The sequence below is a fragment of the Coregonus clupeaformis genome, chromosome 1, assembly GCF_020615455.1.
Source record: "Coregonus clupeaformis isolate EN_2021a chromosome 1, ASM2061545v1, whole genome shotgun sequence".
NCBI classification, from domain to species: Eukaryota; Metazoa; Chordata; class Actinopteri; order Salmoniformes; family Salmonidae; genus Coregonus; species Coregonus clupeaformis.
The window spans coordinates 90,426,926-90,446,666 of record NC_059192.1 but is presented as its reverse complement, the minus strand read 5'-3'; the positions used below and the strand labels follow the sequence as shown (position 1 = coordinate 90,446,666).

General features: G+C 44.6%; 1 protein-coding gene across 1 annotated transcript in view; it reads right to left on the bottom strand.

Moving 5' to 3' along the window:
* The window catches only part of LOC121559267 (formin-2-like), a 112,925-nt gene that overhangs the window by 491 nt on the left and 92,693 nt on the right, over positions 1 to 19,741 (bottom strand). The window lies entirely within an intron of this gene.

Below are 19,741 nucleotides of genomic sequence, written 5' to 3'. Positions count from 1 at the left end.
TGAATTGCATTGAATTCTACGTCGGGCAGAAATGAGCATTTGAAACAGGAAAGTTTCCTCTCACGTCCTCTACAAGCCAGAACGTTGTATAAAATTATATTTTAACTTACTTTACCGGTTGTCCGTGCGGTTGGTCCTTTTGGAGATAGGAATGTGAGACAATATACCCACAGGAAAGTATAATTCAAATCAACTGTTCAATGTGCTGGTAATGCATTCAGATTTCTATCACCTAAAGCATGCGCAGAACCAGGTAATCACATGCACCAGCTCGCCAGGTATCCATGCGTCTCGTCCACATATTTTCATCTTGTGCGCATGCGTCGTGTGATAGAAATCTGAACGCACTACTAGCACTTTGAAAAGCTGATGTAATTATACTTGACTTTATGGCCTTGTTCACACTGGCAGTTTGAAGTGACTCAAATCCATATTTTTGCATATCTGATTCAAATGTGTTTTTTCCCCTGCAGCCTAAACAACCAAAAAAACACATCTGATATTTCCAAGTCACATTTCAAACCACCTTCGTAAGTGGTTTGAAATCAGATACAAATCTTGGCAGCGGCTAATTGGGGATCCTAATTAAAATACTAAATACAGTGGGGAAAAAAAGTATTTAGTCAGCCACCAATTGTGCAAGTTCTCCCACTTAAAAAGATGAGAGAGGCCTGTAATTTTCATCATAGGTACACGTCAACCATGACAGACAAATTGAGAAAAGAAAATCCAGAAAATCACATTGTAGGATTTTTTATGAATTTATTTGCAGATTATGGTGGAAAATAAGTATTTGGTCACCTACAAACAAGCAAGATTTCTGGCTCTCACAGACCTGTAACTTCTTCTTTAAGAGGCTCCTCTGTCCTCCACTGTTACCTGTATTAATGGCACCTGTTTGAACTTGTTATCAGTATAAAAGACACCTGTCCACAACCTCAAACAGTCACACTCCAAACTCCACTATGGCCAAGATCAAAGAGCTGTCAAAGGACACCAGAAACAAAATTGTAGACCTGCACCAGGCTGGGAAGACTGAATCTGCAATAGGTAAGCAGCTTGGTTTGAAGAAATCAACTGTGGGAGCAATTATTAGGAAATGGAAGACACACAAGACCACTGATAATCTCCCTCGATCTGGGGCTCCACGCAAGATCTCACCCCCGTGGGGTCAAAATGATCACAAGAACGGTGAGCAAAAATCCCAGAACCACACGGGGGGACCTAGTGAATGACATGCAGAGAGCTGGGACCAAAGTAACAAAGCCTACCATCAGTAACACACTACGCCGCCAGGGACTCAAATCCTGCAGTGCTAGACGTGTCCCCCTGCTTAAGCCAGTACATGTCCAGGCCCGTCTGAAGTTTGCTAGAGTGCATCCAGAAGAGGATTGGGAGAATGTCATATGGTCAGATGAAACCAAAATAGAACTTTTTGGTAAAAACTCAACTCGTCGTGTTTGGAGGACAAAGAATGCTGAGTTGCATCCAAAGAACACCATACCTACTGTGAAGCATGGGAGTGAAAACATCATACTTTGGGGCTGTTTTTTCTGCAAAGGGACCAGGACAACTGATCCATGTAAAGGAAAGAATGAATGGGGCCATGTATCGTGAGATTTTGAGTGAAAACCTCCTTCCATCAGCAAGGGCATTGAAGATGAAACGTGGCTGGGTCTTTCAGCATGACAATGATCCCAAACACACCGCCCGGGCAACGAAGGAGTGGCTTCGTAAGAAGTATTTCAAGGTCCTGGAGTCTCCAGATCTCAACCCCATAGAAAATCTTTGGAGGGGAGTTGAAAGTCCGTGTTGCCCAGCGACAGCCCCAAAACATCACTGCTCTAGAGGAGATCTGCATGGAGGAATGGGCCAAAATACCAGCAACAGTGTGTGAAAACATTGTGAAGACTTACAGAAAACATTTGACCTGTGTCATTGCCAACAAAGGGTATATAACAAAGTATTGAGAAACTTTTGTTATTGACCAAATACTTATTTTCCACCATAATCTGCAAATAAATTCATTAAAATCCTACAATGTGATTTTCTGGATTTTCTTTTCTCATTTTGTCTGTCATAGTTGACGTGTACCTATGATGAAAATTACAGGCCTCTCTCATCTTTTTAAGTGGGAGAACTTGCACAATTGGTGGCTGACTAAATACTTTTTTTCCCCACTGTACCTGGCCATACAACATGTCTGAATGGTCAAATCTGATTGATTTGCCCTCAAGTGGTTTTAAGACTGTTATTTGGCATATCATGTTGCTTGCTAGCTACTCCGTTGACAGTTAGACAAGAACATGTGGTAGCCAACTAGCTTGTTAATGGTTTACAAACAAATTAGTGAATGTGCTAGAAAGCTAAACAGCTAACTAGCTAGATAGGACTTGGAAGTTGGATTATCTTATCCTTTGAGGCTTTAAAATATTTCTTGCCCTACGATTTTGAACAATCAAAGCAACTGGGAAACGTCCATGGCAGGCATTGTTGTCACCTTAGCTTGCTACATAACTTCTGAGTGAGGCACGAGCACCACCACCAATCAGCCTACACCACTGCGCACATCATTACTATGACAACCGCGCACATCATTACTATGACAACTAATGTAGCCATGTCAGCAAATGACTGCTGTCTGAACACACACACACACAAATCTGATTTAAGCATTAAGGCCTGCAGTGTGAACAAGGCTTATGTAGATGGTCCACTGACTGAACTGAGTCTAATCTGCTTTCTAACGGACATCAGTAGAATATCAAATTGATAAATGGAAAACGCAGGCTTTTCAACATTGAAATAGCTTTGAACGGAGGCAGGATCGAATTGAATTTACCAGAGAGGAGAGTTGTCTTGTAAGAGGATCTGTTGGCATGGGACCTTAATACACAGGGCTCATCTGGAAAAGAGAAAACACTGGCTCCCTGTCAAAATAAAGGTTTCAAAATGAATCCCTATATAGTGCCCTACTTTTGACCAGAGCACTATAGGCCCCATTTGGGACAGTCATGGTGCATTCAGAGGATGGGAACATTGAGAATCAAATCTAGCAGTCCCCATTCACACAGATAAGGGATTAAAACCCAATGTAATTATATAGATCTCCATGAAAACAATCTCTCTGGCATATATAGGAGCTGTGCTGTGGACGCGATGAAAACAAACAGTGCATCATGGGATATGAATATCCTTCCACCGTCTGCCTGTCTGGGTAATGTGAGTGTGTCTGTATGTCTCGGTAATGCACAAACCTCATCATAATGTAATGTGCACTGCTGAAGATACAGACTGTAGTCACAGACAGAGCCACATACTGTAGTCACAGACAGAGATACAGACTGTAGTCACAGACAGAGATACATACTGTAGTCGCAGACAGAGATACATACTGTAGTCACAGACAGAGACACAGACTGTAGTCACAGACAGAGACACAGACTGTAGTCACAGACAGAGACACAGACTGTAGTCACAGACAGAGACACAGACTGTAGTCACAGACAGAGATACAGAATGTAGTCACAGACAGAGATGCATAATGTAGTCACAGACAGAGACGCATATTGTAGTCACAGACAGAGACGCATACTGTAGTCACAGAGACACATACTGTAGTCACAGACAGAGACACATACTGTAGTCACAGACAGAGACACAGACTGTAGTCACAGACAGAGACACAGACTGTAGTCACAGACAGAGACACATACTGTAGTCACAGACAGACACACACTGTAGTCACAGACAGAGACACATAATGTAGTCACAGACAGAGACACAGACTGTAGTCACAGACAGAGATACAGACTGTAGTCACAGACAGAGATACAGAATGTAGTCACAGACAGAGATGCATAATGTAGTCACAGACAGAGACGCATACTGTAGTCACAGACAGACGCATACTGTAGTCACAGAGACACATAATGTAGTCACAGACAGAGACACATACTGTAGTCACAGACAGAGACACATACTGTAGTCACAGACAGAGACACATACTGTAGTCACAGACAGAGACACATACTGTAGTCACAGACAGAGATACATACTGTAGTCACAGACAGAGACACATACTGTAGTCACAGACAGATACATTTGTGTTGTCTGTCTGTCTGTCTGCGTGTCTGTCTGTCTGTCTGTCTGTCTGTCTGTCTGTCTGTCTGTCTGTCTGTCTGTCTGCGTGTCTGTCTGCGTGTCTGTCTGCGTGTCTGTCTGTCTGCGTGTCTGTCTGAGCGTGAGTGCATGTATTTTTTAATATGCTTTTCTATGCAAATGTGTGTGTGTGCTTATGTGAGTATATTATGTCTGTGTCTGTGTCTGTGTGTCTGTGTGTGTGTGTGTTTAAATGGTCAGGAACTAGTTTAGTGACCAGACTCTTACTGCCTGCAATACATACAAGGAATACAAGTATTGAGGGAGCGTGCAACTGGCATGCTGACTGCAGGAATATCCACCAAAGCTGTTGCCAGAGAATTTAATATTAATTTCTCTACCATAAGTCGCCCTGTCCAACGTTTTAGATAATTTGGCGGTACGTCCAACCGGCCTCAGAACCGCAGACCACGTGTAACCGGGCCAGCCCAGGACCTCCACCGGTGGGATCGACCTAGACAGCTGATGAGACTGTTGCATAACCGAAAAGGTTCTGCACAAACTGTCAGAAACTTGTCTCGGGGAAGCTCGTCTGCGTGCTCGTCGTCCTCACCAGGGTCTTGACCTGACTGCGGTTTGGCGTCGTAACCGACTTCAGCGAGCAAATGCTCACCTTCAATGGCCACTGGCACGCTGGAGAAGTGTGCTCTTCACGGATGAATCTGATTTCTGTAGCTCAGCTGGTAGAGCACGGCGCTTGTAACGCCAAGGTAGTGGGTTCGATCCCCGGGACCACCCATACACAAATAATGTATGCACGCATGACTGTAAGTCGCTTTGGATAAAAGCGTCTGCTAAATGGCATATTATTATTATTATTATTATTATTATTATTTCAAATGTACCGAGCAGTGTAGTTTAGTGAGCAGACTCTTACCACCAGGATTACAAGGCCATACGTCATGTTAATGCACTTCACTATGGACCCTTCTATGCACCATCCACGCTCCAAAATGGCAAAATAGTCCCTATTTAGTGCACTACTTTTGACCAGGGCCCATAGAGGTAAAAAGTAGTGCACTATGAATGGAATAGGGTGCCATTTGGGACGCGGAACTCAATAATCAAATACTCCAGGAATAATATCAGTCATCTAGTATCCCTAACTCTAACTCTAGCTAAACATAGACAAAACATTAAGAACACCTGCTCTTTCCATGACATAGACTGACCAGGTGAATCCAGGTGAAAGCTATGATCCCTTATTGATGTCACTTGTTAAATCCACTTCAATCAGTGTAGATGAAGGGGAGGAGACAGGTTAAATAAGGATTGTTAAGCCTTGAGACAATTGAGACATGGATTGTGTATGTGTGCCATTCAGAGGGTGAATGGGCAAGACAAAATATTTAAGTGCCTTTGAACAGGGTATGGTAGTAGGTGCCAGGCGCACCGGTTTGTGTCAAGAACTGCAACGCTGCTGGCTTTTTCACGCTCAACAGTTTCCCATGTGTATCAAGAATGGTCCACCACCCAAAGGGCAACTTGACACAACTGTGGGAAGCATTGGAGTCAACATGGGCCAGCATCCATGTGGAACTATTTCGACACATTGTAGAGTCCATGCCCGGCTAATTGAGGCTGTTCTGAGGGCAAAAGGGGGGTGCAACTCAATATTTATGAAGGTGTTCCTAATGTTTGCTATACTCAGTGTATATGGGCCATGAAACAGAGTACACATTATGCTGCTGTTGCAGTGAATGGTTTTTATGTGTCATCCAATGTCATGCCTTTCACTTTTATCCATAGACCCAGATGCTGGTAGATCCCAGAGAGGAGGGGTGGGGGGGTGGGGTGGGGGGGGGGGGGAGAGAGAGAGAGAGAGACAGAGAGACAGAGAGAGACAGAGAGGTGTGAAACAGGGAAGGGACTCAGAGGGTATGCTAATTTGGTATAGAGCAGACCTAACTGACTCTACTAAATTAATCAAAACAGGAACATTTTACATTTGGCTAGAAATTCAAAAGGAAATGATCTCAACAGAGAAACATTTCCTCCTGTGTGCTACCTATATCCCCCCACTAGAATCCCCATACTTTAATGAAGACAGGTTCTCCATCCTGGAGGGGGAAATCAATCATTTCCAGACCCAGGGGCATGTAGTATTCTGAGGTGACCTAAATGCCAGAACTGGATGAACCTGACACCCCTCAGCACACAGGGCGACAAACACCTACCTGGAGGTGACAGCATTCCCTCCCCCATATGCCCCCTAGGCACAACTACGACAACATAACCAACAAAAAACGGGTCACGACTCCTGCAGCTCTGTCGCACACTGGGTATGTACATAGTCAATGGTAGGCTTCGAGGGGACTCCTATGGTAGGTACACCTATAGCTCATCTCTTGGCAGTAGTACTGTAGACTACTTTATCACTGACCTCAACCCAGAGTCTCTCAGAGCGTTCACAGTCAGCCCACTGACACCCCAATCAGACCACAGCAAAATCACAGTCTACTTGAACAGAGCAATACTCAGTCATGAGGCATCAAAGTCAAAGGAACTGAATAATATTAAGAAATGCTATAGATGGAAGGAAAGTAGTGTCAAAACCTACCAAAAAACAATTAGGCAACAACAAATTCAATCCCTTTTAGACAACTTCCTGGACAAAACGTTCCATTGTAATAGTGAAGGTGTAAACTTGGCAGTAGAAAACCTAAACTATATATTTGACCTCTCAGCTTCCCTATCAAATCTAAACATCTCTAACAGAAAACCCGAAGAAAAGTAACAACAATGACAAATGGTTTGATGAAGAATGCAAAAACCTAAGAAAGAAATTGAGAAACCTATCCAACCAGAAACATAGAGACCCAGTAAACCTGAGCCTACGCCTTCACTATGGTGAATCACTAAAACAATACAGAAATACACTACGGAAAAAGAAGGAACAGCATGTCAGAAATCAGCTCAATGTAATTGAATAATCCATAGACACTAACCACTTCTGGGAAAATTGGAAAACACTAAACAGACAACAACATGAAGAGCTATCTATCCAAAATGGAGATGCATGGATAAACCACTTCTCCAATCTTTTTGGCCCTATAACAGAGAACAAACAGCAAAAACATATACATGATCAAATGCAAATCTTAGAATCAGCTATTAAAGACTACCAGAACCCACTGGATTCTCCAATTACATTGAATGAACTACAGGACAAAATACAAACCCTTCAACCCAAAAAGGCCTGTGGTGTTGATGGTATCCTCAATTAAATGACAACAAATTCAAATTAGCTATACTTAAACTCTTTAACATCATCCTTAGCTCTGGCATCTTCCCCAATATTTGGAACCAAGGACTGATCACCCCAATCCACAAAAGTGGAGACAAATTTGACCCCAATAACTACCGTGGGATATGCGTCAACAGGAACCTTGAGAAAATCCTCTTCATTATCAATAACAGCAGACTAGTTCATTTCCTCAGTGAAAACAATGTACTGAGCAAATGTCAAATTGGCTTTTTACCAAATTACCGTACGACAGACCACGTATTCACCCTGCACACCCTAATTGACAAACAAACAAAACAAAACAAAGGCAAAGTCTTATCATGCATTGTTGATTTCAAAAAAGCTTTTGACTCATTTTGGAATGAGGGTCTGCTATACAAATTGATGAAAAGTGGCGTTGGGGGAAAAACATACAACATTGTAAAATCCATGTACACAAACAACAAGTGTGTGGTTAAAATTAACAAAAAACACACATTTCTTTCCACAGGGATGTGGGGTGAGACATGGATGCAGTTTAAGCCCCACCCTCTTCAACATATATATATCAACGGATTGGCGAGGGCACTAGAACAGTCTGCAGCATCCGGCATCACCCTACTAGAATCTGAAGTCAAATGTCTACTGTTTGCTGATGATCTGGTGCTTCTGTCCACAACCAAGGAGGGCCTACAGCAGCACCTAGATCTTCAGCACAGATTCTGTTAGACCTGGGCCCTGACAGTAAATCTCAGTAAGACAAAAATAATGGTGTTCCAAAAAAAGGTCCAGTTGCCAGGACCACAAATACAAAATTCCATCTAGACCCCGTTGCCCTAGAGCACACAAAAAATGATACATACCTCAGCCTAAACATCAGCGTCACAGGTAACTTCCACAAAGCTGTGAACGATCTGAGAGACAAGGCAAGAAGGACCTTCTATGCCATCAAAAGGAACATAACATTTGACATACCAATTAGGATCTGGCAAAAATACTTGAATCAGTTATAGAACCCCTTGCCCTTTATGGTTGTGAGGTTTGGGGTCCGCTCACCAACCAAGAATTCACAAAATGGGACAAACACCAAATTGAGACTCTGCAAAAATCTCCTCCAAATAAAACCAAATAATGCATGCAGAGCAGAATTAGGCCGATACCCACTAATTATCAAAATCCAGAAAAAAGCCGTTAAATTCTATAACCACTTAAAAGGAAGCGATTCCCAAACCTTCCATAACAAAGCCATCACCTACAGAGAGATGAACTTGGAGAAGAGTCCCCTAAGCAAGCTGGTCCTGGGGCTCTGTTCACAAACACAAACAGACTCCACAGAGCCCCAGGACAACAACACAATTAGACCCAACCAAATCATGAGAAAACAAAAGAGAATTACTTGACACATTGGAAAGAATTAACAAAAAAACAGAGCAAACTATAATGCTATTTGGCCCTAAACAGAGAGTACACAGTGGCAGAATACCTGACCACTGTGACTGACCCAAAATTAAGGAAAGCTTTGACTATGTACAGACTCAGTGAGCATAGCCTTGCTATTGAGAAAGGCCACCGTAGGCAGACCTGGCTCTCAAGAGAAGACAGGCTATGTGCACACTGCCCACAAAATGAGGTGGAAACTGAGCTGCACTTCCTAACCTCCTGCCAAATGTATGACCATATTAGAGACACATATTTCCCTCAGATTACAGAGCTCCACAAAGAATTTGAAAATAAACCCAATTTTGATAAACTCCCTTATCTACTGGGTGAAAAACCAGTGTGCTAGCTGCAAGATTTGTGACCTGTTGCCACAAGAAAAGGGCAACCAGTGAAGAACAAACACCATTGTAAATACAACCCATATTTATGTTAATTTATTTCCCCATTTGTACTTTAACTATTTGCACATTGTTACAACACTGTATATAGACATAATATGACATTTGAAATGTATTTATTCTTTTGAAAGTTCTGAGTGTAATGTTTACTGTTAATATTTATTGTTTATTTCACTTCTGTTTACTATCTACTTCACTTGCTTTGGCAATGTTAACACACGTTTCCCATGCCAATAAAGCCCTTAAATTGAAAACAATTTTTCAATTGAATTGAGAGACAGAGAGAGACAGAGAGAGAGACAGACACAGAGACACAAGAGAGAGAGAGACACAGAGACACACAGAGAGAGAGAGAGAGAGAGAGAGAGAGAGAGAGAGAGAGAGGAGACAGACAGAGACAGATAGACAGACAGAGACAGAGAGAGAGAGGGAGAATGTTAAATTGGCATATAAAGACCGAGGATGGCATGAAAGAGGATTTGAAAAGCATTCCATTTATTTTAAGACCAACTGTTTAAACCACAGTGCATCTTGGTGGGTTTTGTTCATCAGGAAACCATGCAATCTCCTTTTTTTTTTTCACACTGAGTTGATATCAGCTCTAATGTGTTGATCAGAAAAATATATTCATGTAAGTGGTTCTGATTGGGAAACAGATTTGGGCCAAATGCTGGACTCAGACTAAAGCCCTGTTACTTCAGACTAAAGCCCCTGTTACTTCAGACTAAAGCCCTGTTACTTCAGACTAAAGCCCTGTTACTTCAGACTAAAGCCATGTTACTTCAGACTAAAGCCCTGTTACTTCAGACTAAAGCCCTGTTACTTCAGACTAAAGCCCTGTTACTTCAGACTAAAGCCCTGTTACTTCAGACTAAAGCTGTGTCATTTCTCAAAACGTGTCATCATTTGAGCTCTTTTATTTTTTACTCTTCTGTAGGAACTGTACCAACTAGAAGTACCATCAGCCACACCTCAACAACTATCTGCCAGGCCAGTTACCTGCCAGGCCAGTTTGACAGTAAAGGGACAACCACAGCCGCCCACAGTGACATTACATTCCAGATTAAACATTAGAGAAAAGGAATAGCATAACATGCCACAAATAAATCTGACACTGGCAAGGTTTGGGAAATCAATTAAGCGTAGCTAAAGGCTGTAGAGCTGATTCCATTAGTATAGCACATGGAACTGACAAAGCTCAGCTGTGGAGTGAGACTGCTGCTGCCTTGTTACTTCTTTACAGGGGTGGAGAGAGAGAGAGAGAGAGAGAGAGAGAGAGAGAGAGAGAGAGAGAGAGAGAGAGAGAGAAGAGAGAGAGAGAGAGACAGAGAGAGAGAGAGAGAGAGAGAGAGAGAGAGAGAGAGAGAAAAGAGAGAGAGAGAGAGAGAGACAGAGACGAGCAGAGAGAGAGACGAGAGAGAGAGAGAGAGAGAGAGAGAGAGCGAGAGAGCGAGAGAGAGAGAGCGAGAGAGAGAGAGAGAGAGAGAGAGAGAGAGAGAGCGAGACAGAGACAGAGACAGAGACAGAGACAGAGACAGAGACAGAGACAGAGAGAGATAGAGAGATAGAGAGATAGAGAGATAGAGAGATAGAGAGATAGAGAGATAGAGAGAGAGAGAGAGAGAGAGAGAGAGAGAGAGAGAGACAGAGACAGAGACAGAGACAGAGACAGAGACAGAGAGACAGAGAGAGAGAGAGAGAGAGAGAGAGAGAGAGAGAGAGAGAGAATCTCTTTTTTGTAGTAGGTTAATGATGCTTTCCAGAGTACACGCATAGTTAGTGGCAGGATTAACTGTGGTGAGAGCCGGTTGCTATAGATACGGAAGTAATACTTGGGTGTGGGACCAATGGATGGATGGATGGGGGACTGGGAAGAGGGGGACAAATGTAGCCAGGGCATGCCCAGAGTAGTGTTAGGGAGAGGGGGAAAGAGACGTGAACTGGAGAGAGGCTCAGAGGGAGGGAGGGAGGGATACTTTAACTGCGTGCCTGTGCTCCCTGGGCAGAATAAAGAGAAACGGAGAGAGAGCGAGAGAGAATAATGAATCTTTCATTAAAGGCCTTTTGAATACTTTTCAAAGAGATGATTATCTTTTCACTGTGTCCCTTTGCTAATGAGGCTGAGCCTGAAATTGGTTTTAGGGGGTAGAGTAGACTGCATGTTTCCCGGCTCTCAATTCCCCTAAATAGGCTGAGTGCCTTGACTTCTTACAGTTCTTTTGTGTAATGTTTTATTCTGATGGACTGGCAAGGCATATGGCTGATAATGATAACAGTGTGTGTGTGTGTGTGCGAGTCTCTGTGTGTGTGTGTGTGTGTGTGTGTGTGTGTGTGACTGTCTGTATGTGTGTGTGTGTGTGTGTGTGTGTGTGTGTGTGTGTGTGTGTGTGTGTGTGTGTGTGTGTGTGTGTGTGACTGTCTTTTTTTTTTTTTTTTTTTTTTTGTTGTGTGTGTGTGTGTGTGTGTGTGTGTGTGTGTGTGTATGCATTAAAGAAAGCCATCCAGTTTGTCACCAATATGAGATGATACAGTGTCAGGGAATAACAACTTAAAACTGATACTGTAGTAGGAGAGAGCTGTGGACTCAGTATCATATATCTATGTAGTGTTTAAAGATTTACTGGAGGAGAGACATCTGTGTGAATAAGGATTTGAAGACTCAGTAATTTATAATAGATTGGATGAGAGTCTTCAGGGTAGATAAATACTAAGACTGCACCAATGCAGGTACTGCACCATCAGCATGGGAACTAGAAAGGAGATAGCTTTCACCATATTTAATGTCATGGATAATAATATGCCATTTAGCAGACGCTTTTATCCAAAGCGACTTACAGTCATATGTGTGCCTACATTTTTACGTATGGGTGGTCCCGGGCTCGAACCCACTACCCTGGCGTTACAAGCGCCGTGCTCTACCAGTTGAGCTACAGAGGACCACATGACATGCAGGATAGCCTATGGGATCGAGGTATTAAAGGTGATAACATGTTTAACGCAGAGGCTGCAGTATAGAACCTCAAGGTGGTCTAAGGACATGTCACCTTTTACCTCTCAGACAGGAAGGTGTCATGGACCTCAGCTGGGCTATTGGACACGAGGAAAGGTGAGGGACCAAAATACTAGATCCTAAAGACACCCAGGAAAGTAGAAGTGACAGAAGTGAGAGATACTAAATGTTGTCCAGAGGTGTTGGGATAAATCAGAATAGATGTCTGTTTCCCTGCGGCAATTGACAATAAAGCATTCTTCCTTCATGTTGAGAGATAGCTCAACTATAGCTGTTTCAAGCAGGGTAAACACTGTGAGAACCCATAGAGTACCAACCATATGAGGAGTAAGGAGGACTGAAGAGGGGTGAAGGGTAGTGAGGAGGACTGAGGAGGAGTGAAGAGGGGTGAAGGGTAGTGAGGAGGACTGAGGAGGAGTGAAGAGGGGTGAAGGGTAGTGAGGAGGACTGAGGAGGAGTGAAGTGGGGTGAAGGGTAGTGAGGAGGACTGAAGAGGAGTGAAGAGGAGTAAAGGGTAGTGAGGAGGACTGAGGAGGAGTGAAGAGAGTGAAGGGTAGTGAGGAGAACTGAGGAGGAGTGAAGAGGAGTAAAGGGTAGTGAGGAGGACTGAGGAGGAGTGAAGAGAGTGAAGGGTAGTGAGGAGGACTGAGGAGGAGTAAAGGGTAGTGAGGAGGACTGAGGAGTAAAGGGTTGTGAGGAGGACTGAGGAGGAGTGAAGAGGAGTAAAGGGTAGTGAGGAGGACTGAGGAGGAGTGAAGCAGAGTGAGTCATATACAGTGCATTCGGAAAGTATTCAGACCCCTTGACTTTCTCCAAATTTTGTTAGGTTACAGCCTTATTCTAAAATTGAATAGTTTTTTGTTTTTTTCCCCCCTCATCAATCTACACACAATACCCCATAATGACAAAGCAAAAACAGGTTTTTAGAAATTTTAGCAAATTTATTAAAAATAAAAAACTGAAATATCATATTTATATAAGTATTCAGTCCTTTACTCAGTACTTTGTTGAAGAACCTTTGGCAGCAATTACAGTCTCAAGTCTTCTTGGGAATGACGCTACAAGCTTGGCACACCTGTATTTTGGGAGTTTCTCAGATTCTTCTCTGCAGATCCTCTCAAGCTCTGTCAGGTTGCATGGGGAGCGTCGCTGCACAGCTATTTTCATGTCTTCAGAGATGTTCGATCGGGTTCAAGTCTGGGCTCTGGCTGGGCCACTCAAGGACATTCGGAGACTAGTCCCGAAGCCACTCCTGCATTGTCTTCGCTGTGTGCTTAGGGTCGTTGTCCTGTTGTAAGGTGAACCTTCGCCCCAGTCTCAGGTCCTGAGCGTTCTGGAGCAGGTTTTCATCAAGGATCTCTCTGTACTTTGCTCCGTTCATCTTTCCCTCGATCCTGACTAGTCTCCCAGTCCCTGCCACTGAAAAACATCCCCATAGCATAATGCTGCCACCACCATGCTTCACCGTAGGGATAGTGCCAGGTTTCCTCCAGACATGACGCTTGGAATTCAGGCCAAAGAGTTCAATCTTGGTTTCATCATCTCATGGTCTGAGAGTCATTTAGGTGTCTTTTCGCAAACTCCAAGCAGACTATCATGTGCATTTTAATAGGCCTGATTGGTGGAGTGCTGCAGAGATGGTTGTCCTTCTAGAAGGTTTTCCGATCTCCACAGACCATTGGGTTCTGATTGCTCAGTTTGGCCGGGCGGCCAGCTCTAGGAAGAGTCTTGGTGGTTCCAAACGTCTTCCATTTAAGAATGATGGAGACCACTGTTTTCTTGGGGACCTTCAATGCTGCAGAAATGATTTGGTAACCTTTCCCAGATCTGTGCCTCGACAAAATCCTGTCTCGGAGCTCTACGGACAATTCCTTCAACCTCATGGCTTGGTTTTTGCTCTGACATGCACTGTCAACTGTGGGACCTTATATAAACCGGTGTGTGCCTTTCCAAATCATGTCCAATCAATTGAATTTACCACAGGTGGGCTCCAATCAAGACGTAGAAACATCTCAAGGATGATCAATGGAAACAGGATGAACCTGAGCTCAATTTTGAGTCTCATAGCAAAGGGTCTGAATACTTGTAAAAAAAAAACTGTTGTCGCTTTGTCATTATGGGTTACTGTGTGTAGATTGATGAGGAACATGTTTTATTTAATCCATTTTAGAATAAGACTGTAACGTAACAAAATGTGGGGAAAGGGTCTGAATGCACTGTACAGTAACTCACAGGTGTAACAGCAGTGTAACAGTAGTGTAGTGTAACAGTAGTGTAGTGTAGTGGTGTAGTAGTGTAGTGGTGTAGTGTAGCACATTGATTCAATAGAGTAGTAAAGTCATCATGAAGTGTAGAGATACTCCCACCCTATCATGAAGTGTCCTCATCCCCTCATCTAGACTGAGATACTCCCACCCTATCATGAAGTGTCCTCATCCCCTCATCTAGACTGAGATACTCCCACCCTATCATGAAGTGTCCTCATCCCTCATCCAGACTGAGATACTCCCACCCTATCATGAAGTGTCCTCATCCCTCATCTAGACTGAGATACTCCCACCCTATCATGAAGTGTCCTCATCCCTCATCTAGACTGAGATACTCCCACCCTATCATGAAGTGTCCTCATCCCCTCATCTAGACTGAGATACTCCCACCCTATCATGAAGTGTCCTCATCCCCTCATCTAGACTGAGATACTCCCACCCTATCATGAAGTGTCCTCATCCCCTCATCTAGACTGAGATACTCCCACCCTATCATGAAGTGTCCTCATCCCTCATCTAGACTGAGATACTCCCCACCCCTATCATGAAGTGTCCTCATCCCTCATCTAGACTGAGATACTCCCACCCTATCATGAAGTGTCCTTATCCCTCATCCAGACTGAGATACTCCCACCCCTATCATGAAGTGTCCTCATCCCTCATCCAGACTGAGATACTCCCACCCTATCATGAAGTGTCCTCATCCCCTCATCTAGACTGAGATACTCCCACCCTATCATGAAGTGTCCTCATCCCTCATCTAGACTGAGATACTCCCACCCTATCATGAAGTGTCCTCATCCCCTCATCCAGACTGAGATACTCCCACCCTATCATGAAGTGTCCTCATCCCCTCATCTAGACTGAGATACTCCCACCCCTATCATGAAGTGTCCTCATCCCTCATCTAGACTGAGATACTCCCACCCTATCATGAAGTGTCCTCATCCCTCATCTAGACTGAGATACTCCCACCCTATCATGAAGTGTCCTCATCCCCTCATCTAGACTGAGATACTCCCACCCTATCATGAAGTGTCCTCATCCATCATCTAGACTGAGATACTCCCACCCTATCATGAAGTGTCCTCATCCCTCATCTAGACTGAGATACTCCCACCCTATCATGAAGTGTCCTCATCCCTCATCCAGACTGAGATACTCCCACCCTATCATGAAGTGTCCTCATCCCCTCATCTAGACTGAGATACTCCCACCCTATCATGAAGTGTCCTCATCCCTCATCTAGACTGAGATACTCCCACCCTATCATGAAGTGTCCTCATCCCTCATCTAGACTGAGATACTCCCACCCTATCATGAAGTGTCCTCATCCCTCATCTAGACTGAGATACTCCCACCCTATCATGAAGTGTCCTCATCCCCCATCCAGACTGAGATACTCCCACCCTATCATGAAGTGTCCTCATCCCCTCATCTAGACTGAGATACTCCCACCCTATCATGAAGTGTCCTCATCCCTCATCTAGACTGAGATACTCCCACCCTATCATGAAGTGTCCTCATCCCCTCATCTAGACTGAGATACTCCCACCCTATCATGAAGTGTCCTCATCCCTCATCTAGACTGAGATACTCCCACCCTATCATGAAGTGTCCTCATCCCCTCATCTAGACTGAGATACTCCCACCCTATCATGAAGTGTCCTCATCCCTCATCTAGACTGAGATACTCCCACCCTATCATGAAGTGTCCTCATCCCCTCATCTAGACTGAGATACTCCCACCCTATCATGAAGTGTCCTCATCCCTCATCTAGACTGAGATACTCCCACCCTATCATGAAGTGTCCTCATCCCTCATCTAGACTGAGATACTCCCACCCTATCATGAAGTGTCCTCATCCCTCATCTAGACTGAGATACTCCCACCCTATCATGAAGTGTCCTCATCCCTCATCTAGACTGAGATACTCCCACCCTATCATGAAGTGTCCTCATCCCTCATCTAGACTGAGATACTCCCACCCCTATCATGAAGTGTCCTCATCCCTCATCTAGACTGAGATACTCCCACCCTATCATGAAGTGTCCTCATCCCTCATCTAGACTGAGATACTCCCACCCTATCATGAAGTGTCCTCATCCCCCTCATCTAGACTGAGATACTCCCACCCTATCATGAAGTGTCCTCATCCCCTCATCTAGACTGAGATACTCCCACCCTATCATGAAGTGTCCTCATTCCTCATCTAGACTGAGATACTCCCACCCTATCATGAAGTGTCCTCATCCCTCATCCAGACTGGAGATACTCCACCCTATCATGAAGTGTCCTCATCCCTCATCTAGACTGAGATACTCCCACCCTATCATGAAGTGTCCTCATCCCCTCATCTAGACTGAGATACTCCCACCCTATCATGAAGTGTCCTCATCCCTCATCTAGACTGAGATACTCCCACCCTATCATGAAGTGTCCTCATCCCTCATCTAGACTGAGATACTCCCACCCTATCATGAAGTGTCCTCATCCCCTCATCTAGACTGAGATACTCCCACCCTATCATGAAGTGTCCTCATCCCCTCATCTAGACTGAGATACTCCCACCCCTATCATGAAGTGTCCTCATCCCTCATCTAGACTGAGATACTCCCACCCTATCATGAAGTGTCCTCATCCCTCATCTAGACTGAGATACTCCCACCCTATCATGAAGTGTCCTCATCCCTCATCTAGACTGAGATACTCCCACCCTATCATGAAGTGTCCTCATCCCCTCATCTAGACTGAGATACTCCCACCCTATCATGAAGTGTCCTCATCCCTCATCTAGACTGAGATACTCCCACCCTATCATGAAGTGTCCTCATCCCTCATCTAGACTGAGATACTCCCACCCTATCATGAAGTGTCCTCATCCCTCATCTAGACTGAGATACTCCCACCCTATCATGAAGTGTCCTCATCCCCTCATCTAGACTGAGATACTCCCACCCCTATCATGAAGTGTCCTCATCCCTCATCTAGACTGAGATACTCCCACCCTATCATGAAGTGTCCTCATCCCTCATCTAGACTGAGATACTCCCACCCTATCATGAAGTGTCCTCATCCCCTCATCTAGACTGAGATACTCCCACCCTATCATGAAGTGTCCTCATCCCCTCATCTAGACTGAGATACTCCCACCCTATCATGAAGTGTCCTCATCCCTCATCTAGACTGAGATACTCCCACCCTATCATGAAGTGTCCTCATCCCTCATCTAGACTGAGATACTCCCACCCCTATCATGAAGTGTCCTCATCCCTCATCTAGACTGAGATACTCCCACCCTATCATGAAGTGTCCTCATCCCTTATATAGACTGAGATACTCCCACCCTATCATGAAGTGTCCTCATCCCTCATCTAGACTGAGATACTCCCACCCTATCATGAAGTGTCCTCATCCCTCATCTAGACTGAAGATACTCCCACCCTATCATGAAGTGTCCTCATCCCTCATCCAGACTGAGATACTCCCACCCTATCATGAAGTGTCCTCATCCCTCATCTAGACTGAGATACTCCCACCCTATCATGAAGTGTCCTCATCCCCTCATCTAGACTGAGATACTCCCACCCTATCATGAAGTGTCCTCATCCCTCATCTAGACTGAGATACTCCCACCCTATCATGAAGTGTCCTCATCCCTCATCCAGACTGAGATACTCCCACCCTATCATGAAGTGTCCTCATCCCCTCATCTAGACTGAGATACTCCCACCCTATCATGAAGTGTCCTCATCCCCCTCATCTAGACTGAGATACTCCCACCCTATCATGAAGTGTCCTCATCCCTCATCTAGACTGAGATACTCCCCCACCCTATCATGAAGTGTCCTCATCCCTCATCTAGACTGAGATACTCCCACCCTATCATGAAGTGTCCTCATCCCTCATCTAGACTGAGATACTCCCACCCTATCATGAAGTGTCCTCATCCCTCATCTAGACTGAGATACTCCCACCCTATCATGAAGTGTCCTCATCCCTCATCTAGACTGAGATACTCCCACCCTATCATGAAGTGTCCTCATCCCTCATCTAGACTGAGATACTCCCACCCTATCATGAAGTGTCCTCATCCCCTCATCTAGACTGAGATACTCCCACCCTATCATGAAGTGTCCTCATCCCCTCATCTAGACTGAGATACTCCCACCCTATCATGAAGTGTCCTCATCCCTCATCTAGACTGAGATACTCCCACCCTATCATGAAGTGTCCTCATCCCCTCATCTAGACTGAGATACTCCCACCCTATCATGAAGTGTCCTCATCCCCTCATCTAGACTGGAGATACTCCCACCCTATCATGAAGTGTCCTCATCCCTCATCTAGACTGAGATACTCCCACCCTATCATGAAGTGTCCTCATCCCTCATCTAGACTGAGATACTCCCACCCTATCATGAAGTGTCCTCATCCCCTCATCTAGACTGAGATACTCCCACCCCCTATCATGAAGTGTCCTCCATCCCCTCATCTAGACTGAGATACTCCCACCCTATCATGAAGTGTCCTCATCCCTCATCTAGACTGAGATACTCCCACCCTATCATGAAGTGTCCTCATCCCTCATCTAGACTGAGATACTCCCACCCCTATCATGAAGTGTCCTCATCCCTCATCTAGACTGAGATACTCCCACCCTATCATGAAGTGTCCTCATCCCTCATCTAGACTGAGATACTCCTACCCTATCATGAAGTGTCCTCATCCCTCATCTAGACTGAGATACTCCCACCCCTATCATGAAGTGTCCTCATCCCTCATCTAGACTGAGATACTCCCACCCTATCATGAAGTGTCCTCATCCCTCATCTAGACTGGAGATACTCCCACCCTATCATGAAGTGTCCTCATCCCCTCATCTAGACTGAGATACTCCCACCCTATCATGAAGTGTCCTCATCCCCTCATCTAGACTGAGATACTCCCACCCTATCATGAAGTGTCCTCATCCCCTCATCTAGACTGAGATACTCCCACCCCTATCATGAAGTGTCCTCATCCCTCATCTAGACTGAGATACTCCCACCCTATCATGAAGTGTCCTCATCCCTCATCTAGACTGAGATACTCCCACCCCGATCATGAAGTGTCCTCATCCCTCATCTAGACTGAGATACTCCCACCCTATCATGAAGTGTCCTCATCCCCTCATCTAGACTGAGATACTCCCACCCCTATCATGAAGTGTCCTCATCCCTCATCTAGACTGAGATA